The sequence below is a fragment of the Pinus tabuliformis genome, chromosome Q, assembly GCF_031772625.1.
Source record: "Pinus tabuliformis cultivar Carrire ecotype Pingquan chromosome Q, CPIR1, whole genome shotgun sequence".
Taxonomy (NCBI): Eukaryota; Viridiplantae; Streptophyta; class Pinopsida; order Pinales; family Pinaceae; genus Pinus; species Pinus tabuliformis.
This window is the reverse complement of record NC_142296.1, coordinates 104,665,627-104,685,365: the sequence shown is the minus strand read 5'-3', so window position 1 is coordinate 104,685,365 and position 19,739 is coordinate 104,665,627.

Below are 19,739 nucleotides of genomic sequence, written 5' to 3'. Positions count from 1 at the left end.
TAATAGATTGTCAGGGTGTGTGTTTAGGTCGTACTACTAACAATGTCGCCGAATATTGTGTTGTAATCGAGCTACTTGCTAAAGCAATTAATTTCGGCATTCGCGCATTGGTAGTGAACCTGGACTCTCAACTTGTTGTCCACCAGCTCAACGGGCAATATTCCGTCAGAAACCATCATATTCTAAGGTTGTATCTACGTGTAAGATTGTTAGAAAGGAATTTTGATTTTATCACATATCAACATGTTCCAAGACAATTAAACACATTATCTGATGCATTGGCCAATCATGTATTAGATAGACATTTGCATAATTTGTAACTAAAACAGTACATAAGCAAGCACATGAAAACACAATAGTAAACCATAGGCATATGTATATATATACGTGTGTGTCATAATGTTTGCGCCACGCGCATTACATAACCCAAAAATAATACATGTCCAAGTCCCATACGGCCGCTGACAACATGTCTCTCAAAAATATGCAAAAATGAAACCTAGGCGTCTAAGCACGGTGATGCTCATGATAGCATGTCACCGCCCGCACCAAACGTCTCAACAGACGATGGACGCGAGTAGATACTCCCACCGTGTGCCTCTGGTACGCTCTAGGCACGTCGGCCAATCTGCCATAATCTGGAATTCCTCGAGTAAGTGCCTCAAGGTTCTGAACTAGATCGTCATCACCCTCTACCTGAGGGTCTGCTGCAGGTTGTGCTCTCCGTACGTTATGAGGCAAGTCAGCTGGTCGCTCTGCACCAACATCTGCATACATATAAGATGCTGTAAGAAATAGGCATGTATTATACAAAAAAAAAAAAACTGAAATACATAAAAAACATCAAAAACACAGAGAGTTCTAACCTAGCTCCTCATCCCAGTCTTCCCCTGCAGGCAATGGGAGATCGGGATCTCCAGTGAAATCAGTGCCCGTATAGGGCCAGTCCTCTATGACGATCATCTGGTGACGGAGCCAGATGAAGAACTCGGGCCTCCAGGCCATCTGCTGGCCCCCTCCTCCTCTGGGCATGAGTTCTGCCCATCGATTCAACCTCGGCTCCCGTGGCACTGGATCTGCCACTATACCCCCCTGTACCCGGAATATCGGCAGTCGCTCTAGGAAGAAAGTCACTATGATGGATCCGTAGCCGAACTGTTTGTTCCCATCATGCTTACACTTAGTAAGCTGCCTTTTGATGTTTGTTGTCACTGTCGTGGCCCAATCAAACAATGTAGGATCCAGACACTCAGTTGCCAGCAGCAAGTGATTCTTGCTGGCTTCGTGGGGTGCCTGTACCCCAGCCGTCCGGGTGATAGTGAATAGTACCACTCGTAGCACCAGGTCCGGAATAGTGACAATATCTACCTTGGCACTGTTAGATCCAAAATGTGCCCCGGGACAAACTCTTTCCATCACCTCTCCCATCTTCTCATCGGAAGGCCTGCTACCAGTCAAGATGGGCCGTGCACCTCGCCGCGATAGACCAGTAATAAAGTAGACATCGGAGACATCCAGCTCCAATGTCTGGTCCTTCAGGAGGAATACCTGATCCTCTGTGTCCCAAGCATCCACAATAAATCTCAGTAACTCAGGTTGTGCACGTAAGTATGAGGTAAGGAAGAATTTCTTCAAGCCGCAATCTCTTAAAGCATCCATGCATGCATCATCCTCCAATGCCAAGGCATCTATGGCCTCATGTTCCCTTTCTCTCCATTCTATAGCCATTCTGACCAATCCCTGCAACCAAAAATCTGAAGATGTCATCATTAGATCATTGATGAAACCAAAATCAGAGAAAAATTGCAAAACAAACGGTGGGATTTCTTGGAAAATCAATTCGCGCGGTTGGCGCGACTGTTTTCAGAACAGTCGCGAAAATGGCGCGCCTCCTGTTAGGAAAATCACCCATTGGCGCGAACCCGCGCGGGAAACTCGCGCCAATGGGCGCAACCCTAGTTTTTGCAATCCTCCTTGCAGAGGATCATTCTGTGGATGGAAAACTGAAAAAATGGAATGAAATTAAAGCTAAGGATGAGGCCTCTTACCTGCTTCAGACGGCGGCTCGAATGGTCTCCTGGATTGATCGCAATCAGCACTTGAACTTTGCACCCAAAACCCTCCAATGGTAAACTCACAAGGTAAAAAGTGAAAAGTAAATTTATTTTTTACCATTTCACTATTTATAGCATTTTTGACCTAAAAATACATTAAAAATGATATTTTTTGAGTATTTTTGGAATATATTTATGTCAAAGTGGGTTTTACGCTGTTCTTTGTATGATGACAGGGGTTGGTGCCATTCAAGCAACAAAACGAGCTCATTTTCCTACTTTTTCAGGCTCAGTAAAATAAATGAAAAGGTTACTCTAAGGTCTGCTTTCAGCTCTTTTTCTGACCATTTAAAAAGGAAAAGATGGCCGAGTTACTCCTCTTGACTCGTTAAACGTTAATAAGGGGCGGTCGTTTTAAGTTCTTTTTGTCGACCGTTAAAACATAAAAAGATTACCGGGTTTTGTCGTTTCAAACTCGTTAATGGTCACGAAACGACGTGATTTTGACCGCTTTTTTACTTTTTCAGGTCGGAATCACTATTTATGAAAAGTACTCCTCGATCGTAATGGTCGGGCGGTTCTTTCGAGCATTGTTTTATACTTTTTCGGGCTCGAGAGACACAACTTTATGAAAAAGGACACCCCTGGAGTTTCCTTTTCTGCTGTCTTTTCAAACTCTCTAAACATGAAAAGACGCCGAGTTCTTCCTTTGTCAGACTCGTTAAAACCTGATGACATCGGATTTTGTTGAAATGACACACCACAAGCATATGCTATCCCCATCAAGCTTGTTAAAAATAATCGGGGTACTCGCCAGAAATGGTGGGGGAAAAGAAAATTTTGGAACCATAATTATTGTCGTGTCGGCAGTATGTCGCTCTTGAACATGGCACTTGTCTGCTTTCGTGTCTGGGTGGGGATATCTAATCTCATTTTTCACTGGCCTCCATGGATTTGGGTAATCCTATTTGACCTCTCATCTGCTCATTGACTCGTCATCATGACCTCTGATCCATTGATGTCAAATACTGCCAATTCCACTGTCGTGCCGCCGATATGTTCAAGAGAAGTTGACCTCTGAAAAGAAACAACCTCCATCTGATAGTTCACATGATCTTGATTCACAACATTATCTCTCTGTCTCGTGTCGATGATGTGGGAAACATTATGGCCCACCTTCGATCAAGGTCGCTTCCTGTCAACTTCAGCTCATTATCCAGGAATATGACTTAGAGACTCCCTTTAGGTGCCTTGGAGCCTGCATGCCTCAATGGCAGGTTCTTCGTGTTCGACGTGAGGTTTTCATCATTGGCCTCCGATCGAATGATTCTACGGGTGTTCAACGTCAGCTCATTAATTCGCACGCCGTAGATTGTACCTATAGTACCTTGAGGGCCATTGTCATTATTGGTGGTACCTCTCGCGTCTGTTAATAGTTTCCATTATTGACTGGTAATCAGACGATGTTCATGCATGTTCGACTTCAGCTCACATATTCGCATGCTTGAACTTGTACTCTTGATCGGGTCGAGATGGAGCGCAAGACCCTGGATTGTGTCTGTTGTAATCCAGGTGTGATTCTTGATACATGACTCATTCACTGGATGGCTGCGACCATACCTGAGTCAATTCATTGATCCTAACCAGATGACTGCGTCCATACCATGGATCTAGATTATTTATGTACTCTCTTATGGATGGGTGCGACCATACCATGTACATCATGTAATTGAACTATCAGTCGTTCCTCTCAATGCAGATCTTCGGCGGCAACTATATGTGTTCTTGTAAAGCATTTCACCCCTCTCTCCCTCTCGGGCCTCATGCTTTGGGGGGCATCTGTTACACAGTAATTTGTCACCATTGGTCACCGTCCCTATCGCCCCGTTCCCGTACATTGGAGGACGAATTCCGGGACCTGTGAACAGTGACATAACCCAAAAACACTTGCATTATATTCCCCTGAGTATGTACTTCATGTTCCCTGAAGACACCTTCTGCAAATTATCCCTGAAAAGTGCTCTTTTTCCATTGGCGCAGGTCCACAGTGTCCTACCTCCGCCAATCACTGAGATCCTCAAAAGGGGGTGCGACCATTGGCGCTCTGTCACAGAACAACACCCGCGCCAACCCAGTTTGGTAATGATTTTTGACAAACGCGCACCCATATGCTTTTTCCCTTCAGATCACGAAGTCTTTTGAGGGTAAAATCCATCGGATAGAGGTCGAGAGTCATCATCTATCCTTGACATCTATCCTTTCAGAGATAATGCCAATCCACAATGGGTGTCCTGGTTCATTGAATCTTCCTCCCTTCTCCATCTATAAATGTCTGTCCTCATGCATTAGACAAGCTAGTTTTTGAGTAATGCTAGTTGTGATTATGCTTGTCGTGAGTGATAGTGAAGCATAGAGAGGTTATGCTGCCGGAGAGGAGGTATATTGCAAGACACACATAGCTGCTCGCCCAGCCAGAGGAGAGGTTCAACGTCAGAACCTTGGTTGTAACTTTTCCCGTCTATTATTCATTAATGAACGACTGCTGTTATGGTTCCAATCTCATTGTCTACTATAATGATGTTTGATTTATTTCCTTTCTGACTGAAATATAGTTGTACTTTGGTGGATTTTATGCTTGTATCTGCTTCGTCCTTTGTGTGTGCAGGTGTCCGTTCGCGAGGATCTCTAGGATTGTGACCTACTGGAGCAAGGGAGTGAGGATATCAACTCTGCATCGACTTTAGCGTTGGACTCCAGGTTGGTCTTCTTAATTCACCCTTAGTGTACAACTAGGAACTTGCGTAGCAGCATGAATTGATTGTGGCTAGTTCTATCTTAGGCTAGTGGGATCGCCTCTGTCCGCAGAGGGGATTTACCTATCCAACAAGAAGGCTAGAATCATTGGTCGCGGAAAAGTGAAGTTGAAGTTGCAAGGTGGAAGGATTAGAACACTTCTGAGTGTTTTGAATATTCCTGCATTAGCCAGAAATCTAATTTATGTAAGAAAGCTAGATGATGCAGGTGTAAAAACAGTGTTCTAGACAGATACCTGCAAGATGGTTCGGGGAGTACTGGTATTGATGTGGGGAGTTTGGATTGGAACTATGTACAAGCTGCAAGTTAGCACTGTTATTGATGGGTGAAACAGTTTTGTGGTTCTTGAAAGTGGAGCAGAAAATCTAGTGGTATCTAGAGAAAATACCATGCTATGACATCAAAGGCTTGGACATATTGGAGAGAAGGGCCTTCGAATACTTCATGGTAAAGGTATGGTAGAAGGTATGACTAATATCTCTCTAGATTTTGATTTTTGTGAAAATTGTGTATATGGGAAGCAGAATCGGGTGAGCTTCCCCTCTGGTGGTAAGAGGGCGAAACATATATTAGAGCTTTTACACAGTGATGTGCTTGGACCTGTGAAGGTTCCATCACTGGATAAGTCTGTGTACTATGTATTATTTATAGATGACTTCTAAAGAAATACATGGATATATTTCTTCAAAAAGAAATCTGAAGTCTTTGATAAGTTTAAAGAATTTAAGGCTCTGGGGAAAATTAGACAGAGAAGAAGATAAAGGTGTTGAGGAAAAATTACGGTGGAGAGTTTTGCAAGAAGGAATTTGAATAATTCTATAAGAAGTGTGGTATAGCATGAAAAAAGACTACGACATACACACCTGAGAAAAATGGAGTTGCAGAAAGAGTGAACAAGACGTTGATGGAAAGGGCAAGAAGCATGCTCAGTGATGTCAGGTTAGGATAAGAATTTTGGGTAGAGGCGATGGAGACAACATGTTACCTGGTCAACATATCACCTTCATCAACGTTGGAGGATAAGACTCCATAAGAGGTATGGATTGGTAAGAAACCCTCTCTTTCACATCTGAGGGTATTTCGATGTGATTCATATGTACATGTTCCAAAGGAGAAAATAATAAATTTGGATAGTAAATTTGAAAAGTTCATATTTATTGGGTATAAGGATGGTTTAAAGGGTTATAAGCTTTGGAACCTAGTAACAAGGAAGGTTGTGTACAACTGAGATGTGGTGTTCAGAGAGGTGAAAGATGTTATTAAACATGAATTCCAACCAAAGGAACCCAAGAAGATAGAGTTTGAGCTTAAGGAGGAAGAATCAGACTCCATAACAGAAGAGGAATCAGAAGATGAAGAGCCAAAAACTCTGGTTGTGAGAAGATTAGTTCGATAAATAAGGCAGCCATAAAGGTATAGTCCATCTGATTTTTGCTCAAATTTTTCTTTATCTATTACTGATGATGATCCCAGAACTGTGAAGGAAGCAGTAGATTCAAAGGATGGCAAACTCTGGAAAGAGGTAGTGGTTGATGAAATGACATCTTTGTACAAAAATGAGGCTTGGGATCTGGTGGAGTTGCCAGCTGGAAGGAAACCCATTGGCAGCAAATGGGTGTTCAAGAAGAAGATGAATGCAAAAGGAAAGGTGGAGAAATACAAAGCTCAGTTGGTAGCAAAAGTTTATTCCCAGGTGTTAAGAATTGATTTTGGTGATATTTTTTCTCTTGTTTCCAAGGTAGCTTCTATTAGATTACTTTTATATGTTGTTGCTGCTTTTGATTTTGAGGTAGGACAGATGGATGTGAAGACAACATTTCTTCACGGGGATCTGGAAGAAGAGATCTACATGAAGAAACCTGAAGGCTTTGCGGTGAAGGGTAAGAAAGAATTGGTATGCAAGTTAAAAAATCCTATGTGTGGGTTAAAACAGTCACCAAGGATGTGGTATCAGAAATTTGATACATTTATATGGGGATTTGGTTTCACTCGAAGAAAATAGATCATTGTGTGTATTTTAAATTAATTAGTGACCGTGTTATTTATCTAGTCTGGTATGTGGATGATATGTCGTTGGTTGGAAATAAGAAAGAAATTATCCAGGATTTGAAGACCCAATTGTCCTCCAAATTCGACATGAAAAATCTTGGTGTTGCAAACTATATTTTGGGCATGGAAATTAAAAGAGATTGGGCAAAGAGGAATCTCTAGTTAAACCAGAGGAAGTATGTCAAGACAATACTGCAAAGGTTTAATATGCAGGATAGTAAACCAGTGAAGGTTCCTATTCTTGTAGGTGTAAAGTTATCTATTGAACAATGTCCCAAGACACAAGAAGAGGAAGAAGACATGTCTCGTGTTCCATAAGCAAGTGCAGTCGGTAGCCTGATGTATGTTAAGGTCTGTATTAGACTAGACATTGCACATGCAATGTGAGTATTGAGCAGGTTTATGTCAAAACCAGGGAAGGAGCATTAGACAACAATGAAGCGGGTTTTCAAGTATTTGTGTGGCAATAGTGATTATGGTTTGTACTACCAAGGAAGACCAGGATTGGATAGAGTTTTGGATATCTATGGCTTTGTTGATGCAGATTGGGTTAGAGATATGGATCAGAGAAGATCTACAAGTGGATATGTGTTTAAACTATTTGAAGGTGTAGTTAGTTGGATGAGTAAGAAACAATATGTAGTAGCACTATCAACTACAGAGGCAGAATACAGGGCAGCCACTCATGTAAGCGAGGAAGCAGTTTGGTTGTAGAGATTGTGTTCAAGTATGGGGTTAGTATAGAGAACTATAAGGATAGACTGTGACAGCCAAAGTGCAATTTTCATGGCAAAGAATCCTGCTTACCATTCAAATACAAAGCACATTGATGTTTAGTATCACTTTGTGAGGGATATGATAGAAGACAAAAAGGTGTTGCTGGTAAAGGTGGACACTTTGAAGAATACTGCAGATGCATTGACAAAATCTGTGAGCTCTGACAAGTTCTCTTGGTGCATAAAAACAATGGGCGTTGTAGGGCTGAATAAATAACTAAGCTCTCCTATGGCCCCATGTGGAAAGAAAACAACAAGTGGGAGAATGTTGGGTTGTGTTATATTCTTTCCACGACTAGCCCTTCGTTATGCCGATGCGTAGCGGGGGCGAAAACCCTCCCTGTACGGGGTGTTTGAGGGGGGCGATATCCTCCCTCTATGGGGTCCACGCCAGTACCCCAGGATATTTTTTTTTTGGACCCTATATTAGGTGGGCAGACCTACCTATGGTTTTGTGCATGGTTTTCACACATGGTTTTGGGCACGATGGTTTTCGGTCCATGGTATTTTGTAGATCCGGTCAAGGGAACTGCGATTATGTTCTAATCCAGTGTTAATGGTGTTAGCGCTTGAGATTTCACCCTAGGCTGAGGAAGGTAAACCTTCAAGGCAACATCAAACCATTTCACCTCGTAGCTAGCCCTACAGGGTATGAGAAGGCTCGCTCCGGTCTATCTCGGCAAATTTTCAATGGGGTGAGATGACCAACCAAAGGTAACACTGATATTAGGCTAGTAAACTGATTAGGAGGTTGATTTGGGGTTTTTAATGACGGGGTTTTTCTGGGCTGCATGGGCAAAATCACAGCTTGAACAGAGAAATATAATGACTACACAGATTATCAACTGAGGCAAGGTAGGCAAGAAATTTAACACCAAATCTAGATTTTAAATGGGATGGCAAGACTGGTGAGGAGTTGACAAGGGCATAGGAGATGAATCCTTGTCAAACAGAAGAAAACATCGAACGTGAAAAAACTTATAGGAGGAGCATATAATACTATGAATTCCTACCTAAACACTTCATTTGTTCAGCTAGAAATGATCATGAAATGAAATGAAACATAACGGTTTACATATGTAACAGAGGAAAAACTAATGTTAAATTGTCATACCACATGAATCTCAGAAAACAGAGCTGTGTCTTTCTCATTAAAAATCCCTGTCATGGACTGTACAATAAAAATCTCTCTGTCTCTCCAATAGCTCCCAGCACTCCGAAAATCTCCCCTCGCATGTGAAGTAGTGCATGATAAGCCGCATAATAGAAGCATACTCTGCCCGGAGGAACCTGAAAGGAAAGATCCCCGACAAATGACTCATGAATGCTGGCCTGACATATGGCTCAAAATAAACATAATCCAGCATTTTGCGCTTGGGCCACACCTCACCCACATTTGGTATCCCGGTAGCCTCTGAAATCACCTCCGGAGATAGTACAAAATTCACCCCTGCAAGAGTGACCTGCCCATCATGAAGGTGCAAAACAAATAATCGGGCCAACTCCCTGTGGTGCTGAATCTGGGCCAGCCTCTCACAAAACTCAAGACATGACATGTACCGGAAAAAAGTCACTGCCAAAGGGCAAGCCTGTAACTCTGCTAGAGAAGTGGGCTCTTCTCTCTTATGATGACCACCTTTGCCACCCTTCCGAGGCCTCTGTACCTCAGACTCCGAAGAAGAAGACCGGTCATCACCTTGCTCATTAGTTTCAGTGGTTGACATGATGTTATTGAGCAAAGTGGAGAAAAAGAACACAACTGATTGCTGCCCTGCCTGCAAAATGCTGAGAAGTATGCTGTTTTCAAGGGGAAAAAATCATGAAGGAAATGTTAGGGGGGGGACTTTTAATAAGGAAAGGGAAATATATAAAAACAGGGAATTTAAAGGACTGATTCACAAAATATCAAACATGTTCCTCATCTCTTATCATTTGGAAATCATTTGCAAATAAATACTTTATTAGGGAAAATATGTGTAATGGTCACCAAGGGAAAGGACAATATATTTTTTTTAACATGGGGTAAAGGACAACATGATCATAGGGGTATGGGGTAGCATCAATCATTAGCATCAATAGGCTGCTCCTTTAATTTGTCTTTGACTGTACTTTATAAGCATACTCTGTTTTTTCAAGTTTATGTGCTTTTGATGCTAAGGGGAAACAAAGCATTAGTTTGCATTTGTCATGAGGGAAAAAGGGGCTTTAGTTACATGTTGACAAAAGGGAAGAGGGATTTCAATTGCACTGTGATTTTTAGGGAAGGAATAGAGAAATTGAACTGGGATTTTAATGAAGGGAAAAGTAGGGAAAACAGAGTTTAAAATTGGGGAGATGCAACAATTGTTCCTGTGCAAACCCTATCACAGCAAACTGTCCATTTTGAGCATCATGTACAGCTGTATATTGTTGATTTTGGCATGAATGTTTACACAGCATCCTTGCCTCTGATTTTTACACAACAATATGTCTTTTTGCTCTTGTAGTGGCTAGGCTATGGCATGGTAATACTTGACTCTGTTTTTGTGGTGAACATGCACATGCATTTGCCATATATATATACTCTTTTCTTTTTCATAACATTTCTTTTTATCTTTGCTGTGTTTTTATATATCTTTTGTTTTATTAACTGCTGTGTGATAATGCTTTAGGGTTTGAGTAGGGTATATAGGCATTAGGGTTTGGGAAGGATAGATAGGCATTAGGGTTTGGAGGAGGGGTTAGGGTTTTAGGAACTTTGGGATGGGATTTTTAGTATAGTTTGCAAATGAGATAAAAGATAGAGACACACTGACATTTGTGAACCAAAATGGGAAACCAAGGAGGGAAAAAGGAATTATAAACCTTGAAAAACAAACATAACCGTAGCATAATGCCTACAACACAAACAATCATTCCTATCCTTTCTCCATGCATTTTTTCTGTGATAACATACATATCAAGCCCATGAATTCATATCTCTAGCTTTCAAATGTATAAAGAGACCCTACCTCGACCGATTGAGTGAATGAGAGAGAGTTTGGGTCGATTTTGGAGGTTCCTGGGCAAATCGGCCTGAGTGGTCGCGCCCCCGTGCTGAGTGGTCGCGCCCCTGCTGAGTGGTCGCGCCCTTGTAAATTTACACAGCAAAAATTGCGCTGAGTGGTCGCGCCCCACCCAAGTGGTCGCGCACCAGGCAAATACCCAATTTTGCTGCAAATCGCCTTCTTCGACCTCTCAAGTGTGTTTGCTTGCTCTCAAATGCATAATGAGGCTCCTTAGAGGGAAATTTGGCCTTTATATGCCCAAATTTGAAAAAATTAACTTACCAAACCCACTTTGTAATGTTTTTGCTTTGGCATTCATTTTAACACTGTTTTTGAGTTCATTTTGTCCTGATTTTGGCCTTTTGAATGTTTTAACTCCGTTCTTTTTGCAGGTTAGCCATCTGAGGGATGCTAGTGAGGAGACCAGGGTTATTGCCGGCATTTTGGAGAATTTTGAAAATTTTCTTTATTTTTGCAAATTTCACATGACCTTGGGTTTAAAACCAAAGTTTTTAAAACCAAGGTATAAATGATCTGTAGCTGATGAGAAATATCAATGGAACATATGTACATACCTCCTTCTGGCTTGCTGGGCACTCATGGACCTTTGACTCATGACCTTGCAGTGATTTTTGACTTAAAACCCTAGACCTAAGACTTGGGATCTCAAGACCAAAATAAACAAGTATAACACAAGCTCATTAAATGACATGACCTGCTCCAGCAAAACCAAGAAGGGAACAAAAGACTAGCTCCTCCATCAGTGTTATGGCATGCCTAATGGGATGCAAGACTGACACTGATGAGACACCTACTTATGCAAAATGCAAAGAGCTTTTGATCACCGATAGAGGGCTCAAGACCGACACTAACAAATGGATTGAGGTTTATGGATGCTTCGACATGTATAAATATGCATTGTAACATTGAAAGGAATATAATGAAAAATCAATCTGGTAGTCTCGATTTTGGGATCTAGGGGAAAATCTCTTTGTATATTTGTTTTATGTGTTATGCTCTCTCCATTGTTTATTTTCTGTTTTTTAGAATTTGTATGTAGGTAATTTCTGTACGAGGTTAAAACCTACACAAGTGAGGTCGAATTGATGTTGTTAGACCGACTTGGTGTGTAGGTTACATAAATTATATTTGACTCAATAATAAACCTTTTTACATGATTCAAAAGCCCATGAAGGGTCTATTTGAAAGTACAATGACTCTATAAACTCAATATCAATCCTAGGAGTCCACAATGGGGAGTTTGCTAATATAATGATGACCTAAGAATGAAACCCATGCTTTAATAAGTCATTGATACAATAGTTAAAACTATTTTCTTATTCTTTTAACAAGTACATTTTATGATGACCCAAATACATTAATGAAGACCGAACCTAGTTACATTTTCCAACACTCCCTCTTAACTAGGGAGGTATTAATAATATACAAATATAAGGGAAGATCTCAAACTATATGAACAAAGAAGAACTTTAGGCACCTCAATGCCATGGACTAGATTCCTGACTAGGGAAATCTATTCCTTGGTCTCTCATCAATTTAGTCACCTCAATATCACAGACTAGATTCCTGACCATGGCAATATATCTAAGTGGGAATAAGGTGGAACTAGTCTTTTAGCCTCTCTAGGTACCATCAGGATTAATTGCTAACCACCAACCAAGGGACCTAGGTGTGTATCCATGGTCAGATCTCTATGACCCACACCACCTTCCCTACTTTGGGACCTAGACATCAACACAAAGTGTCAGTCATATGTCCTCCCAGGAAATGCTTCACTCGCAAAGCCTCAACAAATCTCTTCCAATTCCTTATCATCAATACAATAAACAATATCTACTAAACCATGAAAGTTCCTCAGGTATTCGAACATTTTATTAGGAAGAGACTTTGTTAGTATGTCTGCTACCTGTTCATTTGTCGAGACATACTCCAACTTCATGATCCCATCTTGGACCAAGTTCCTAATAAAGTGTAACTTATTATTGATATGCTTCGTTCTAGCATGAAACACGGGATCTCCATACATCTTGATACAACTTTGATTGTGACAATTAATCACAGTAGGACCCAAAGATTTCTTGAACAAATATGTCAGAAGCTTCCCTAACCAAACAACCTCCTTTCCTACTTCACATGCAATCACATATTTTGCCTCACCACTACTTAAAGCAATGAGATCTTGGTTTCTACTCATCCATGAGATCATAGTAGCTACCAAACTAAAACATCCTCTGGTAGTGCTCCTTCCATTAGTATCACTGCCACCCTAATCAGAATTTGTGAAACCAAATAGATTGAATTTCTTACTGTTATACTTTAGGCAGTGATGTATAGTGCCATGAAGATACCTTAATATATGTTTGGCAACTATCCAATGATCATGACGAGGCTCCACCTGAAACTGACTAAGAATGTTTACTGCAAAACATATATTTGGCCTAGTATTTACTAGATACATTAGGGAACCCACCAATTGTTGATAGGAAGTAGGATCCACGAGACTAGAGTCAAAGCCCCTCAAATTCTTGAGACTGGTGATCATAGGAGTAGTCATCTACTTGGAATCCATCATCCTAAATTTTTGCAACAACTTGATGATGTACCTTCCTTGCCCCAAATATATCTCCCCAGGTCTCTACCATACTTCTAGACCCATGTAATAGTGCATTAGTGCTAGATCCTTCACTTCAAATTCAACTACCAACATTTTCTTGCATTCTTCAATTCTTCACTCCACACTTGGATGAATAAATCATCCACATATAGTAGAATAATGACAGGCTCATTATTCATGACCTTGATGTAGAGATTATAATCGACAAAACTCTTCATGAATCTAATTCTACATAGATATGCATCCATCCTTGCATACCATGCCCTAGGTGCTTGTTTCAAACCATATAGGGCCTTCTTAAGTCTGCAAACATGAGAGTCCCTTCTATTAACTTAAAATCCCTCGGGTTGTTCGATATACACTTCCTCATCAATGGTCCCATTCAGAAATGTGGTCTTCACATTCATTTGATGGATATTCCAACCCATTGTAGCAGCCAATGAAACCAAAGATCTAATGGCAGTGTACCTTACCGTGGGAGCAAAGGCTTCTTCATAATTGATGTATTCCTTTTGAGAGAAACCCCTTGCAACGAATCTCACTTTGTACTTGTATAATCTTCCATGAACAACATGTTTTATCTTATAGATCCATTTGGAGGTGACAACCGATTTGTCACTGGGTCTAGGAATGATTTCCTAAACCCCATTCTTCATGATGTGTTGATATTCTTCCTGCATTTCTTTCTTCCAACCTCTTGATGAGTAAATTCCTTGAATGCAGATGGTTCGGCTGCAATTAACTTTGTCATGTATGCAACATAACCAAAATATATTTTCGGTTTCTTACTTCCCTGAAGGTTCCTTTCACAACTTCATGTCCTTTAACATCTTCTAATGTAGCTCTTAACCAATTTTTTCTTTTTCTTGTGGTTGGGATGACCATCGATTGAATAGGCTCACTTGGTCCTTGTTCTTCTTCTTGATTTGTAGTATGGTTTTCATGATGAACTTCTTCTTCTTTAAATATGGGAACTTCTTCATCATCAGAATCAATAGTAATATCCTTTGATTTCTTGTATGCTTGATTTTCATCAAATATGACATTCTTGCTTACTTCAATATGTCTTCTTCCTTAATATAGGTTCTATATGATTTTAAGGAGAGATTGTATCCAACATATATTCCCTTGTTACTTGTAGAGTCCAACTTCTTTCGCCTGTCCTTTGGAACATGGATGTATGTTGGACTTCCAAAGATTCAGAGATGATCCCCACTCAACTTATTTTTTGTGAATACTTCTTCGGGTGTTGTATTATTAAGACTTTTATGAGGACTTCCATTTTGAATGTACACAACTGTCATTTCTTCTTCTCCCCATAAGAATTTTGGTAGGTCTTGATCAAGGAGCTTAGTTTGAATGCCTTCTTAAATTGACCTATTCTTCCTTTCGGCCAATCCATTTTGTTCGGGATAATGGGGAACAATGATCTCCCTCTTAATACCTTCTTCCTTACAATATGCAATCAATACCTTAGAAGTGTATTCCCCACTATTGTCAAACCTTAGAGTTTTTATCCTTCTTTTAGTTAGGGTTTCCACTTTGGACCTAAACTCCTTGAACTTATTGAATAATTCATCTTCTGTTTTGAGAAGGTAGAGCCATGTCTTTCTAGGATGGTCATAAATGAATGTTACATAGTGGAGATGACCTACAAGTGATTTGTCAGACATGGGCCCACACACTATAGAATGTATGATGTCTAATATCTCTTTAGACCTAGTTTCACTATTCGGAAATGGATTTCTTATATGTTTTCCCAAAGAGCATCCCTTGCACACACCTTCATGATCTAACTTCATATCTGGGATTCCATGAACCAATTGGCTAAGAGTAGGGATGTCCTTATAATGTATATGGACATAACTCCTATGCCATAGCTCAATGGGATTGATTTCCATATGAACCAAAGCTTGAGGAGGTGTTGTACTGACCCTATAAAGGCTTCCTTCACGAACTCCAATAACTGTAGCTTTATCAATGTTAGATTTTTTCCCCAAATCAATACTTTTCCATCAACAAAAGAAACTCTTTCCTCTTTTCTTCAAAACAATAAATAGAAAGAAAATTCTTTTTCAAACCTGGAACATATAAAATGTTGTTGAGGTGCATTTTCGATCCGTTTTCCAGCTTCAGTGATGTTGATCCCATGCCTCTAACAACATAGCTTTTGTTGTCACCCAATTCCACTGCATGAGAATATGACTCCTTTGATAGTGTATGAAGTTGTTTACTTTCTCCCATCACGTGTCTTGATGCTCCACTATCAATGATCCATGCATTGTCATCATTACGAGAACCTGTAAGAGCAGTTAAGAATCCTTGACTTTTGACCTTGCTGAATAAGTAATGGATGACCTTCTTGATCCAACTTACAACAGTGTTGATACCCATTCTTATGTAGTTCATCAAAGAGGGAGAATCCATGCCAACAAAGTGATATTCAACTTCTCTTGACCTTAGCTCTAATACCATGTTGGAGTGTCAATGAAAATATATTAGGGTTTGATTCCCCTTACTTGATAATTACTTGTGAGTTATGTTGGCTTCTTTTACTTCTTTATTATCTTATCTTTCATCAAGTATTACCATATTATGTGTGTATGAAGATCAAAAAACAAGAGACACAAGATGTAGGCACTATGCCAGGGAAAAACCCCCTCGAGGGGAAAACCTAGTGAAGAATTCTCTTCCTTTCAATAGTATTCTTTGAGACTCTTCACCCTAGACAAAGACCAAACCTTCCATCTAGACCAAGTCAACCTCCTAGATCTTTGACCTCTTTCTAGCAACACTTCCTTCCTAACAACTTTGACTATGCAGAAACTTTCAACATCAAGAAATAGAAAAACTTGGAAGACTTCGATCTCCCAAACTAGGGCATGAAACAAAGAGAGAGAGAGGCTCCAAAATTTTGATTTTCTTCTTCTCCTTAGATTTGACCCAAATCACACTTCCTTTTGCTTCCTTAGACCCATTTCGCACATCTCCAACTATCTTAGAGATATCAAACTAGCTTGAGATGAGATGCTCCAAATGAATTCAACTTCCTTCTATTTATAGTCTCCAAGTGAGGTCGACTTGATATCTTCTAGGTGGACTTGGTGTGGAGGTTACATAAATTATATTGGACTCAATAGTAAACCTTTTTACATGATTCAAAAGCCCAAGAAGGGTCTCTTTGAATGTAAAATGACTCTATAAACTCAATATTAATCCTAGGAGTCCACAATAGGGACTTTGATTAATATAATGATGACCCAAGCATGAAACCCGTGCTTTAATAAGTCATTGATATAATAATAAAAATTATTTTCTTCATTCTTTTGACAAGTGCATTTTATGATGACTCAAATACATTAATGAATACCAAACCTAGTTACATTTTCCAACACTAAGGTCGTGGAACCAATTCCCATGTGTCATTCTTTTCAATATGATACAATTCTTCATTCATGGCTACTATTCAATGGTCATCATGACTGGTTTCTTCAAAGTTCTTAGGCTCATATGTGGATAAGAGTGCAATATGTGCTTGATTTGACACGCGTATCAGTTGATTTCTTCTGGTTCTATGCCTTCATTGATGCCCGCAATGATCTGGTCGGTGATTGTTTCCTCATTTGATTGTTCTTCCTCTGGGGGTTCCTCTTTACATGTTTTTGGTTCTACTTCCTTTGTCTCTAGTTCACTTGAGGACGGGCTTCCTTGTTTGGCCTTTGGTCCACGAACTTCATCAAATAACACATTGATGCTTTCAACTATTTAGTTGAGTCTCTCATTATAGCATATGTATGCCTTAGTTTTGTGTGGGTACCCAACAAAAATGCCTTCGTCTACCCAAGAATCATGTTTTCCAATATTCTAGTCTTCCCTTTTAATCTAGTAGTTGCTTCCAAGGCTCCTGAAGTGTTTGTCGTTCACTGGTCCCGCCTTCCATAGTTTGTATGGAGTCTTATCATAGTTTCTTCCAAACAAACCCATATTGAAAATGTACATTGTTTTATCTACTGTCTGGAACCAAAATTTATTATCTAATTTTGAATCATTCAACATCATTATAGCCATCTCTTCTATTGTTCTATTTTTCCTTTCAACGACCCCATTTTGTTTAGGTGTCTTGGCTGCTAAAATTTGTCACTTTATGCCATGTGCCTCGCAGAGGTTTTGAAATTCTTTGCATGTGAATTCACCTCCATTTTACTATCTCAAACATTTTGTCTCGAAATCAGTTTTATTTCTAACCATTTCCTTGTTGATTCTAGAACATTCAAAAGCTTTAAACTTCTTCTTCAGAAAATTGATTGTTTTCATCCTTGTATAATTGTCAATCATCAGCATGAAGGATTGTTCACCACAATCCCTTAGTCTTCATTGGTCCTGTTGAAGCCCCGAAAATCGGGTCGACAACAAGGGGGATACCCACCCGGTCTGGACCTTGGTTGGCAGCTCCTTATCCATTTGGTATAGCGGGTCTGACTGGGGATAATGGGACCAGTTTCCCAATCTAAGGGGTGTGTGTGTGTGTAGAGTTGGATAATGCTGATCTAGGAGTATTTAAAGCTAATTTAATTCAAACTTCTAAACTAACTCTATGCTATTGTAATCTAATGAGAAACAACACATCTAATCTACGCTAACCCGGGGTGTATTTCTTCTATTATGCGATCTAAAGAGATTTTGAACAATAACTGGTAATAAAGATCATTCAGCTATCATAAGAATAAAAATCAATTAAGATAAACCATTCTGCATAAAAAGTTAAGCAAAACAGTTGTGAACAACATATCGCATAATAAGTTATTCATATATCAAGCACAAATAAATGACTCCATCATACAGAAGTGCCAAATGGTAACCCACACATTCATGCATTAACATATAAACAACTGAAAACTGCATATCACTTTAAGAATATAAGCAGAAATTGGTCAAGAGATAAAAGTACCATTTATGACTGGTTCCACTCATAAGCTTCAAGCAATAACGATTTATCTCTACTTGTTCTAACATCTACTAAGAGTACAAAAGTGCAACATCAGTAGCAGACATTAAATGCAAACATTGATAAATCTCGATCCATCCATTCATCAAAAACCCCCTCCCAGGGTGAAAAAGTGCATGTTCTGAGGACAAGTTTTTTGACAAATTTCTGGACCCTTCTCCAAATGCCTGAGAAGGGTTTAAATACTGCTAACTAATTAATCTTAATTACATAAATTTAGGACACGGTTTCAAATGACCGCCCTTCTACTAAAGAAAATTTATTTCTAAAAATTGAATCTAATTTCTAACCATTTCTGTATTTGCTCCTCAGTGTTGTAAGCAATGCAACATTCGCCTGGGAAGAGTCGGCTGGTTGTCTTCTCCTTTCGTTTGAGCTACGAAAATAGAAATAACAAGAGCTGGCACCGCTTTCTGACAAACTAGAAGATATTTTCGAAAATCTTCCTCTGGCTTGGTGTATTCACTGTGTGTATACTTGGTAATAACCCAAATTTCTCTCAAACTGATTGTGTTGTTGCTATTTCGGTTTCCGGCCTTGCGAATGACTGAATAAGTTAGGGACTTTTCTCTCTGAACAATTTTCTGTATTGAAAACTACTTCCATTCTTTGTTCCAGGATTTTTTGGTGCGTTTTCCCTCTTTAGCGTTTTTCTTTTTGCTTTACCCAGTCTAAGCTTCAGGATCTTTTGTAAACATGCTGCTTTTGTGCGCCTTTGACTCTGAGTCTTGGATAGTCTATTGCCATCAGTATCTGTTGAGTGATACTCTGGAATCCGCGGTCCTGCTGCATGCGGCATCCGTTTGCGAAGGCATCTCTTCTCTGTTCTCCGAGTATTGATGCTTTCCCCTTTTCCTTAGATGTTTCCTGCACATTGCTTTATGTTAGTTGCTGTCTTACAGTTTACGCAAAGGAAAAGAGTAATGACGAAAAGATTGACATGAAAGCTTTAAGCTCTAATGAATGCATAATCATGACACTCATAATGAACTGACTCTTCGAAAAACACAACACAATCCTTCTTGGATACTTTGGCGTACAATCATTAATTTCTTTTAAGGCGCGCACCCAATTTTGGTCTACAGACAGCTTTCCTTGAACACTATGTCGAGGAAATTTTGCGATGAGTGATTTCTGCGACTCGCATCGCAGTATCGAGGATTGCGTCGTTAAGATGTGTCATCGCAGGAATTGATGATCGCATTCATCGCAGATCGCACTTAATCATCCAATCATTGTGTGCTGCTTATGCGATGTTGCGATATGCAACGTCGCATATCGACCGTCGGCGATTCCTTAAGTTTTTCATTTAAGAGCGCTTCACAATATAAGCGATGCGATGAATTTCGCGTCGCTTCTTCGCAGCTTATTATGCGCATA